The 12,563-nt window shown below is 35.4% G+C and overlaps 1 long non-coding RNA gene across 1 annotated transcript in view; it reads right to left on the reverse strand.

The window, feature by feature from the left end:
- Positions 1 to 12,563, reverse strand: part of LOC105473276 (uncharacterized) — a 74,950-nt gene that overhangs the window by 38,585 nt on the left and 23,802 nt on the right. Inside the window, exon 3 of the long non-coding RNA XR_011609011.1 lies at positions 1,352 to 1,446. This is a non-coding gene — a long non-coding RNA (uncharacterized lncRNA). The remainder of the gene's footprint in view (positions 1 to 1,351; positions 1,447 to 12,563) is intronic.

Raw genomic sequence — 12,563 nt, forward strand, 5'->3', positions numbered from 1 at the left:
ACACTTTTGAAGACAGTTTGGAGGTTTCTTACAAAACTAAAAATGCTCTTAACCATAGCATCCAGCAGTTGGGCTTCTTGGTATTTACTCAAATGAGTTAAATAATTATATCCTCAATAAACCTGCATACAGATGCTTATAATAGCTTTATTCATAGTAGCTTAATAGCCAAAACTTGAAAACAACAAAAATGTTCTTCAATAGGTGAATGGGTAAATAGGCTGTGGCACATGCAGACAATAGAATACTATCTGGTACAAAAAAAAAAAAAAAAAGAACAATTAAGCCATGAAAAGACATAAAAGAACCTTAAATGCAGATTACTAAGTAAAAGAAGCCCACATGAAAAGATGACATACTGAATGATTCTAACTCTTTCGACATTCTGTAAAACGCAAAACTGGAGACAAAAGAAAGATAGTCACTGATTTTCAAGGATTAAGGAAAAGGAAGAATAAATATAATAAATGAAGCAAAGAAAAATGTTAGGGTTGTGAAAATGTTCTATATGGTACTACGGTAGATATATGTCATTACACATTTGTCAAAATGCATAGGATGTGTTACACTAAGAGCAAACCCTAAAGTAAGCTATGAACTTTGGGTAGTGATGATTTATCAACACAGGTTCATGGATTTTAGCAAATGTACCACTCTGGTGTGAGATGTTGATAGTGGGGAAGGCTATGTGAGGGTGGGGCAGAGAATACATCAGAACTCTTTACTTTTTGCTCAGTTTTGCTGTGAACCAAAAACTGCTGTAAAAAAATAAAAGCTACCTAAAAAATATTATTGGAACCCTAATTAGATGGTGGGAGAGGGGTATAGAATGGGGAGGAAAGGGCAGTCAGGGAAGGATTCCTTCAAGTCGTGGCTTTAGGACGCAAAAGATAAATAAGAATGGTTTGTTTTCCACAGCATGTATTTTGTAGTTAGCTTCAATATATTCAGGGTGAATCTTTAAAATTAAACTAAATTACATCATCAGCTTAATAGATCACAGAATCTCAGCATTAGAAGAAAAGTTATGTCTCATGCAGAAACATCTCTTCCAAAATGAAACTGTGGACAAATTTAATCTAAAAATTATGCTATTTGTATTTGCCCAAATATGTAAAATGACTACAAAATATGCTTAGATTAGCATAAATAAACATAATTTTTTTTTTGAGACAGAGTTTTGCTCTTGTTGCCCAGGCTGGAATACAATGGCACAATCTTGGCTCACTGCTACCTCAACCTCCCGGGTTCAAGCGATTCCTGTGCCTCCGCCTCTGGAGTAGCTGGGATTACAGGCACCCACCACCACGCCCAGCTAATTTTTTGTATTTTTCGTAGACATGCGGTTTACCATGTTGTCCAGGCTGGTCTCGAACTCCTGACCTCAGGTGATCCGTCTGCCTCGGCCTTCCAAAGTGCTGGGATTGTAGGTGTGAGTCACCATCCCTGGCCATAAAAATTTAAATAATTATTTCAGGTCCTAAGAGTAGTTCCATTTCAGAGAGAACTTTTTGTTATTTTCATAGAAAGCAGTCCATAAACAGCATCGGTATTTATGTTGAAATTTTATTTTTCTCAACAATCTTCTGACAAATGCAGAACTTCACATGCAGAAGAGGACACTGAGATGTAGTTCCATAATGGGTCTCTTATTTTAGCCGAGAAGCAGACTAACACCTTGAAAAGTTAGGGTTTAAGATACAGGAGTGAATTTCGTGGACTCTGAGGCCCAGTTTCCTCATTTTTAAAATAGAGAAAATTAAAATACCTAATTAATGGTAGTTGTTCCAGCACTAAACAAATTAATGTATGTAAAGAGCTTAGAACAGTATCTGACATGTAAGTGCTTAATAAATGTCAGCTATTGTCACTTGTTATACTATTAATTATTGTTATTATAAACAAAAGTGAGACTCATCCTATTATCACCACACAAAGCTTCCCCATGTTTCCAGTTTTATAGAAACGTAACAGGCATTATGTGAAAAAAAAATATTCATAACAAAAAGAGATCCATATGCAAGGATAGCAGGAAAATGTCAGTCAAGTAAAGTTAAACAGATTTTTCTTTAGCATAAATTCTCAGAGCTCTTCATTTGAGAATGTGTGTTAAAATTCTCTGAGAGATGAAAGAGTATTTAGAAATTTCCAAACTGATTTGACAAAGAAACCCTATATTTACCAGAGCCTTATGCAGAACAAATATTGAATTACTCACACTTTGAAAAATAGTACAGGATTCTACATTTCAGAACTTGAAGCCCATTATCTCTCACTGACAGGTTGAATGGGCTTAAATATAGTTATTGAAACAAATGATAGTATAAAATATTAACCTTATTTTATTTAATTAACATGCAAATAGACTAGCTCTTCACCTTTCCTCACATACCTTTATTACCCTTCAAATCGCTCATTATTTTTCATTTCCCCAAAATGCAAAGAGTGTTAATTACTTATAGCCAAGATGTGGTCTTCTAATTTCAATTCTCATAATTGAAGTCATGCTTAAACATAAGTTAACCTCTATATCTACACAAAGTAGATGTTGACTTTAGACAAGAGTGCTGAGAGAAAACAATACATACATATTCAAATTTTAAAAAGGATTATGAAAACTAAAATTATAAAATGTCATTTGTTGATTTGTAGCCTGGAAGCTATTCCTGGCCTCAATGAAGCTCTTATGTTTTAAAGCTACAGTCAGATGAAATTTTACAGAATTTGTTCGTTTCAACTAACCATCCTTAAAAACTCCAACTTCAAATATTTTTTTCAATACAGTGAAATAATAATAGAGGAAAAACGTTTCCACTACTTAGTACAATATAGAAGGGAAGAGAGAAAAACTAGTGTGTAGATGCTTTGGCACATTTTCTAACTGACCTGTCAAATATTGACAATCAGTAGAAGCAGTACATTTGAAAAGCTAGGTTTCATCTCATTAAAATATTCAAAGATAATAGGAAACAAAGAATGCTACATTATTCTTATAATTAGTAAATTGATGAAAGGTTGACCCAGTATGCCTTCTTCTAATTTTATGAGATAAGGTGGCTGATAAAATTATAAAGTAGCCAAGTTCATTAGATTCCATCTAAAATCAGACATTGTAATCACGCTACAAATAAAAACAGATTGTTTTTCATTTTCCTCTCCTACAACTCAGTGCTAAAACCAGCGGTTTGTGAAAGTCTGAGAAACTACTGCTAAATTCAGGGAAACCTAAATAGCCTTTGCTTCATTCTTGATGAGATCATCAGTTAATAGAAAATTAATTTGTGGCTGTGACTGCTTCAAATGAAAACCCCATTATGAAGCTGAAAGTCTATATAATGGAATCACCATCTAACGGAATCCCCACCTTCATGCATGTGACACCCATATATCATAATCACTGATTTGAATATGCAAAATATTTTAATGACAATTCTATCATTTTAAAGAAATGCTTGGTTTATATGTGAACAGGCACATTGGTATTTACTAATGGCTTTAATAATTGTCAGGTTGCCACAAGCTAGTTTGAATAATTCTTACACACCCATATATGTATTTTACTTACTCTAAATGATAACTTCTTAAAAAAAAAAAATCCTTGGCTGGGCATGGTGGCTCATGTCTATAATCTCAGCACTTTGGGAGGCTGAGGCAGACAGATCACCTCAGGTCAGGAGTTTGAGACCAGCCTGGCCAACATGGCGAAATCCCTACTAAAAATACAAAAATTAGCCAGGCGTGACAGAGGCTGAGGCAGGAGAATCGCTTGAACCCTGGAGTTGTAGGTTGCAGTGAGCCGAGATTGCGTCACTGCACTCCAGCCTAGCAGCAGAGCTAGAATCTATCAAAAAACAACAACAACAACAACAACAAAAACAAAAAAAACAAAACAAAACTCCAATTGGCCTTTATTTCCTCATATACTTTTAGAGTTTTACACTCAAAGAATCTTAGACATCATCCAATCCAATTCTATCTTTTATAATCGATAGAATTGATGATGTAGAAAATTGCATAATTTGTCCACCTAGAACACAAGATTTCCAAATGTCAGTCTACTCCTTTTTCTGTAATTTAGACTAACATGTCTTTTTTTGTTTAATTGCCCGTTATCCATGATTGCACTTAAATTGTTAGAGAATGATAAATACTGACAGGTTGCTGACACTAGGACACTCAAATAATGCAACTTACTTCAGGATCTATAAATGCAACTATAAGTTCATGGTCCTGTCCTCAGTTTCTGATTTAAATAGCCAGTGTTTTCAGATCACCCAGGGTCACCTGTTTAGAGGGAACTTCCTTTTTTCTTCTAATATAAAGTACTCTTCCCCTCAATAGCGATACTCCCCAAGGCACTCTCTAGCCATTTGTTTTTATCCTACTTGTTTTTTCCTGGGCATTTATCAGTATGTAACATTTTCCATTTTTCAGCATCTTTTTATTACCTGCTCTGTCTGCTAAATAATAAGCTCCATCTATTTTCAGAGTCTACTCTACCATCAGATTATAGACCTGTGGAATCAAAAGAATACTTTTGCATGCATAAAAGAATACATGAATGAAAATTATTTATGCTGATCAAAATTATAATATTCAGATATGTAGTATGTCTACAACAGTAGATACTTAGCATTCCCTCATTTATTCAGCCACTACAAACATTATTATAAGATATATAAGAAAAGTATAGTGAAATATATACATTTAAAAGTACAATAATGATAAAATACCTTTCCCATCATTTAGCTAAAGAAGTAAAGGTGTACTAATAGTTTGAATCCTGTGTTTTCTTTCTGTTTTTTTTTTTTTTTTTTTTTTTGAGACGGAGTCTCGCTGTGTTGCCCAGGCTGGAGTGCAGTGGCGCAATCTCGGCTCACTGCAAGCTCCGCCTCCAGGATTCACTTGCCATGCTCCTGACTCAGCCTGCCGAGTAGCTGGCACTACAGGCGCCTGCCACCATGCCCGGCTAATTTTTTTGTGTTTTTAGTAGAGACAGTGTTTCACCGTGTTAGCCAGGATGGTCTGGGATCTCCTGACCTCATGATCCACCCGCCTCAGCCTCCCACAGTGCTGAGATTACAGGCGTGAGCCACCGCACCAGGCCAAATCCTGTGTTTTCTAAACGAATCACTTTTGCCTCTGTGACTGAATTTTTTATTTATCATTCCTTCTTTTTAGTTTAGCTTCACTACACATATATGTAAGCCTGAATGAGTTAGTGTATAATTATGTTTTGTCTATTTTTAAACTCTATAAGAATAGGATAAAATGAATGTTCTCTGAAATCTTATTTTTTTTAAAATTTTTATTTATTTATTTATTTAATTTTTGAGACAGAGTCTTACTCTGTCGCCCAGGCCAGGCTAGAGTGCAGTGGCGCAATCTCGGCTCACTGCAACCTCCGCCTCCTGGGTTCAAGGGATTCTCCCCAGTAGCTGGGATTACAGGTGCACGCCGCCACGCCCAGCTAATTTTTTGTATTTTTAGTAGAGACAGCATTCCACCATGTTGGCCAGGCTGGTCTCAAACACTTGACCTCAAGTGATTCGCCCACCTCAGCCTCCCAAAGCACTGGGATTACAGGCGTGAGTCACCACGCCCAGCATGAAATCTGCTTTTCTGACTCAGTATTACCTTCTTTAACTTCATTCATGTTGATGCAAATAGCTGCAGTTTATTCATTTTCGCTGCTGTCTAATAGCTAATGCATGAATACAGCAAAATTAATTTATACGTTTTGTTGTCAATGAGTACTAAGTATTTTTTTCTATATTCTTGGCTACTACTCAAAAAGCCATTCTGAGCATTTTTGCAAATGTTTCTTGGTATACATGTTCAAGAGTTTCTCTCATTAAGAATCTCTAATATAAAGCATCCTAATTTTTGTTTTGAATGATATTTGTTTAGATTTTTCTCACATGCTTGCCTGTCATTTTTCCTTCTGGAATTAGTTTCCTTATTCTTAAAGTACATTTTTCAGACATTTCTTCAGTGACCATCTCTTATAAATAATGATCCATACTCTGTTTGAAAACGTCTGTATTTTATTTTCCTTCTTGAAAAAAATTTACTGGTAGTAAAATTCTACAATAACAATTTTCTCTTAACACTTTGAAGATAATTTGTTTAGATTTCTTGTTACATTATCGATAAATTCTCTCTTGTTTTTGAGAAATTACCTGCAAATCTAACTCTAATTGTAGTTCACTTAGAGATAATCTCTTTTCTCTTTCTGTCTGTTTTTAAGATCCATCCTTTGTCCCAGGTGTTCTAAATTCTCATTATGTTTTTTCTAGCTGGATTTTTTATTATTATTATTTTTCCAACTTGAGATTGGGGGACTGAGGGAGTACTTCTTGAATATGGGATTAGATGTCTGCCATAATTTTTGGAAAAATATCAGCCATTTATCTCTTTAATTACAACTCCTCCCATTTCGTGTCTTACCTTCCGAAACTTCAGTTAGTTGTATAGTGGAATTTCTCTTTGCATTAAATGGTTTGGGTTGCATTTTTTATAATTTCTTTTCTTTTCTTTTTTTTTGAGATGGAGTCTCTCTCTGTTGCCCAGGCTGGAGTACAGTGGCACCATCTCAGCTACTGCAAGCTCTGCCTCCTGGGTTTACGCCATTCTCCTGCCTCAGCCTCCCGAGTAGCTGGGACTACAGGCGCCCTCCACCATGCCCGGCTAATTTTTTCTATTTTTAATAGAGATGGGGTTTCACCATGTTAGCCAGGATGGTCTCAATCTCCCGACCTTGTGATCCACCGGCCTCGGCCTCCCAAAGTGCTGGCATTACAGGCGTGAGCCACCACGCCCAGCCATAATTTCTTCGGATGTATCTCCTATTTACTTCTTCTTCCAACTGTGTAATTGTTGTTTACTGTGTCTCTATATTCTATTTTGTAATAGAAGTCAGTTTATTTTAAAATCTAAATGCTCCAGTCAGTTTTTTGACAAATCAGACTTTTCAAATTGGGACAATCAAAACTGATAATTTAGAAATTTTCTTTTTCTATCCCTAACCAGTAACTACTATGTGCATTTAATTTAGAAATCAGTAAAACAATTAGATAGTGTTTCATCTAATAGCAAAGATAAATTTTTCCTTTTTCATACTTTCAGCATATCTCTCTTTTTTAGCTGTTAAATACTTCAAATTCTGTACATGATAATTTCAAAATCAGCAGTTTTGATAGTCTGATTCTTGGTTTGTTGCTTCTAATCATTTTCATTCATGGTATTACTTTCCTTGTATGTTGGTGATTTTTGATGATGAGCTCATATTCTCTTGTACTTTTATGTGTAAATTCCTTAAGACTGATTTTAAAGTGTGTCCTTTCAGAGTATTTGCTTTACTTCTGCCAGTTTCCTCTGCTCACAACACAAGACAGGCAAGTATCTCTTCTATCTCTGAAAAATGTGTTATTCAATTCCTCCACCGAGGGTGTCGCTTTGTGTTTCCCGACTTTGTTTTTACCAAGGTTGTTTGATGGAAGTGACTGCCCTCTTCACTCCAGAATTTTATCTCCTGATCTTTGAATGAGTGGTCCTTTAAATCTAGGCCCTGCAGATTCCAGAATACGGGAAACTTTAAAAAACTAATCATCTGGTTTCTCCAATAAGTTAATTGTCAGGAAAACAGAATGATAGATCCCTTATGGATTATAAAAGACATGTCAATCAGTAGTAATTTGGATCTCATTTGGATTTTGATTCAAAAAAACAGGAACAAAACGCATACAAGGAAGCCAGACTATTGGGAACATTTGAACAGTAACTCAGTATTTGTTGTTATTGAGGACTAATGTTCATTTTTCAGGTGTAATAACAGTATCACAGCTATGACTAAAGAATATTTATTTTTAATCACAAAACTGAAATAATGATGTAATTTATTGAATATGCTTCAAAACAATTTAATGTAGGCAGGGCGATAGTAGATAGAGACATAAATGAAATGAGTCCTGAGTTGACAAGGTTGGGTTCCTGGAGTTCATTATACATTTCTCTCTACTTTTGTGTATATTTGAAAGTTTTCATTAAAAAAGAAAGACAGGCTCTAAACCTCTAGGGAATGTCCAATGCCACTAAATAGCCTAATCTGGAAATCTGGTTTATACCTTGTAGATTGATTGATAGACTGTTTTTTCTTGTTTTTTTTTTTTTTTTTTTTTTTTTTAATTTGTAGCCTTTGAAGAATTCCCTTACTTTCAAACCCGATCATCCATATATTTAACAGAATGTCTCTTGGACTGTACCCAGCAATTGTAGATATTTTGAGCTGGGCAGCATTTCACTTATCATCATGACTGCCCCATTTCAGGAAAAAGAAGTCTCAAAAATAATTCTGGACAGCCACTCTGCAGTTCCTCAACTAGAATCTTGAGACTTTCACTGCTGCTATCTTTTAACCAATCTTGCCTCATTCAGTTTGGTCCGCTCTCATCCAGTCTTCCCACAGCAGCTGAATTCATCTTTTGATAAATGAAAACTCTATCAGGCCCCTGCTTAAAATCCTATTATGCTGGATAATAAATCATTAGACCCTGAAATGACCCCCAAGGCCATTCATATGCTCACCTCTAGCCAAAAATCTCCAATTTCATCAAGGGCTATTTTCCCTGTGTTTATTCGCTAAGATCCAATCAGATGAGCCTTGGTTTTATTATTTGTACTGAGCTCCTCCAAGACTCAGAGCCTGTGCATGTGCTTTGTTCTGCCTGGAACATCTCTTCCTTGTCCACATTAACAAGCTAACACCTTATTCTTTTGATGTCAGATTAAATTATGTCTTTAAAAAATGATTTCTCTGTCCTCCATTCAAACAGACAGCCACATAATACATTCCAATAGCACTGGATCCTCATCTCAAATAAAATCTTTTTATCAATATCCTTCTTCCACATTTTTTAGTAAGAGTTAACAAGTCAGAGACCATAATTTTATTAACTCCTCTATTCTCTCTAGTGGCTAGTACGACAATATCGTATAGCACATCCTCAATAACAGTTTAGAAGAAATAAATGTCAAGTATTATGCTACTTGCTCTAAATAGTAACCAAGAAAAATTCAATTCCTAATTTCAGGGAGTTCATTGCTGAAAAGATGAATAAAGCAGAAAGGTACCCTAGAATAAATGTGGCAATTAATAGTTTTTCCTTTCCTGTTTAACACTGCTCTCACCTCCACCCTCCAGGTCAAACCTCCAACCCTCCAGTCACTTGACAGACTTACAGTTAACAGATCTCACCATTGACAGTATCTGGGCAAACACATTGCTGATATCCCAGCCATAGGACCTATGATGAGTCTGGCATTGACTTCTCAGACTTCAAGGTTAACATTCATTCAGTTGCTACTATGGTTTTTGTACATTCAATTTGATTGAATACATGCTCACCTCACTATAAACTGGCACATATTAGTTGCCTAATTAATATTTGCTGAATAGACGTATTGAGGTTATATTTGTATTGCATTGTAAATACCTCCCAAGGACAAGGTGAACTGGAATCAGTTCTATTCTGTTACTAAGCACTCCATCACTGAATCGTGAACTGCCTAAGTAGGAGACTTTGGAAAGTGTTTAATCCCACATTGTGGCATAATATTTTTGGCTATGTTCCCAGTAACTTCCGTTCTTCTAGCAAGCTTAAAATCAATAATTTTAAACTTCTTCTAGCAAGCTTAAAAATCAATAATAGGATGGCCCATTCCTGAATCTTCTTAGTCCTTAAATTGAAGCTCATTGCTCTATAACAACAAAAAGCACCTTTATTTATTTATTTAACTTTTAGAGAACAATGCTTCAGAGTGTATATTTTACGTCTGTGCTGTCTAAAAAAAAAAATTGCAGCCGTCTGGTACATGAGCAACAGTTTCTTGTAAAGCCGTTCAATTTTTTTTTCTTTTTTATTTCTACAGAAAATTTGTGCTCTAGGCTCAGCAGTTTTTTCTTTTTTTTCTTTTCCTCTCTGACACTATTTAAAATACTGAGGATGTTTGCCATGATAAGAGGATTCCAACAAAGACTTGTCATAGGCAATTGCATGCAATTTGGTTGAGTATAAGGTTGTGGGTGTGGATTTTGTCCTTGACATAGCGTCTCAGCTAAATTGCTGACAGCAGTTTGTGGCTGTTCTGACTGTTCAGTAATATCAAGCCCTGAAATATATTATATTCTTCTTTTTGATGTCTGGAGTACCCACAGGAGACACTGTATATACTTTCTCAATTATTCTTTCCCTTTCAGTCTCATTTCTTGTCTCACGTCATATCTGTTACATCCTTTCTCATCTCTGTTTCTTATTCTTTGCCTTAGCTGACTTTCTTCCCCAAAAGGAAAGAAATTTCTCCCCTTCATGTTTTTCATTTGTGATTCCACAAAGAGCTAACACTGTGAGATAATATTTCCCAAGAATCACCTAAGGATGGTTCTATGATTAAAGTGATTTGAACCAGCTAACTCAGTCCCTCTTGTCTTTTTTCATATGAGCTTCAATGGATGGTTTCCTCCAGAGATAGCATATATTTTCCTGCCATTATTCCTGAACACTTCCAGTATTAAAATAAATGCCTAATGACAATAAAAATGATAACAATTTATATTTTCCTATAGTTTTCACAGAAATTGTCTGATTTAAGTAAACACATGTGCATATATTTCTTTGAAATTTTAAATACAATTTGAATCTTCCTTTACCTAGTCTATGAGTAACTGGCCTTTTAAAAGTAGCTACAAAACATTTTTCTAACTTCAGAATTACTTTTTACAATATCTGCTAAACAAATATTTACCAAACTTTAACATACACTTGAATCAACTGGGGATCTTGTTAAAATACAGATTCTGATTCTGCAGGTCTGGGGTGGGCCTAAGATTCTGGGTTTTTAACAAGCTCCCAAGGGATGCCAACGCTACTAGCATGTAGACCACACTTTGAATGGCAAAAGGTTAGATTAGATAGCAAGTGCTACTAACGAGCAAAAATCTTTACTTTCTCGTTCACCACTTTCTAATCTACTAGTGTGTCTAACACATGCTTGGTTTCTAGTATTTATTAAGAGAAGAATTACTCCCCACATCATTCATACAGCAATGTAAGCAAGTCATGACAGGTACTAATTGTTTCCATTGTACAGAAGTTCCAAAATGTAAAGTGAGTTGACTATGGATTACACAGTAGCAGAACCTTGGTTTTAATCTCACCGTCTACTTTCTTTTAACGAAAAAGAGAAACTGCTCTATTCTCCAGTGTCTGCCCATTTGATATTCTCTTGAAGACTCCAGATGTTTCCAGTGATTTGGGTGTATGTAACTACATTTGATTTCCATGAACTGCAGATGGAGTTGTGTAGCAGGAAGCAAATTTATTTTTGAAGTACTTCTAGGTCTAGTCATGTTGTCATATATAAATGCCCTTGCAGAATTGTGCTGGCTTTTCCCAGAAACCAGTTGGGCCTGCTTTACTTTGAATGGTAAAATATGGGATTATCATTTAGGAGGAAGAAAATTTAAGATTCAATTTAAAAATAGAATTATTTTTAGCATTGCGATATCACTGCTCCTAAAAACACAAAGTACAGAAATTGAAGCATGTAATCACCTTGTTAAATTTGGAATTGTAAAGACAAGGTAATCAGGAAACAAAAATAAAGCTGTTATGTCAAGACTGTGATTTAGGGGCTGCTATTAGTAGCTACTGAAGTAGTGGGAAAAATTATTTTCAAATGTTGGAAGCCAATTAACGATAATGAAATATAGTTGAATAACAATTAGTAATTCTACTTCAAAGTATAGTAATGGATAGAAAATAAACTTTCCAAGGAAGCACATCCATTGTGCAAATCTTTTAAAAGCTACATTAATTGTCAGGTCCCTTTTGAGTCATGGTGTTCTATCTCATATTTTAGTAGGAATACTGACAGCTGGGGAAAATTCACCTGCTGAGTTACTACCTTTTAATTACCCAAATAAAGAACAAAGTACAAAGCATGACAAAAATAGAAAAGAAAAATTTTAAGTTAAAAAAAATTAATCATGTATTCTAAGGTGAACTTAACTCTCCCATATATGAGAGAAGAATAGCAAGTTTATTATTTACAACTGCCCTCCTTACTCTCTTCCTTTAACTCTCTCTAAGGAGAAGAAACTTAAGGAAACTCACTTGTCCTGCTGAGTCGAATGGCGAGTGAAAATAATTTTGGAGAATGCAGGGGAGAAGGGAGGCAAGAAGAGAAATAAATCATTGCTAAATTGTTCCAAATAAAAAAAGGAAGCATGGCATATGAGAGGAAGGGCGGGGTAGCCTGGAGATTGGAATTGTGGAAACAGATGTCACAGCTGCCAAAGACAGACTAGAGGGCCTTAAAATGCATTTTAAAGGATATTTTGCAAGGTGATACGTTATGTAAGCCCCATTTCAATCCAATCTAGTGTTTCTTAAGCGGGGCATTATTGGCATTTGGGACTGGATAATTATTCACTGTGGGAAACTTCCTATGCATTCTAAGGAGTTTAGCAACAGATATTAATACTACCCACCAAAGACTAGCAT

The sequence above is a fragment of the Macaca nemestrina genome, chromosome 10 (assembly GCF_043159975.1).
Source record: "Macaca nemestrina isolate mMacNem1 chromosome 10, mMacNem.hap1, whole genome shotgun sequence".
NCBI classification, from domain to species: Eukaryota; Metazoa; Chordata; class Mammalia; order Primates; family Cercopithecidae; genus Macaca; species Macaca nemestrina.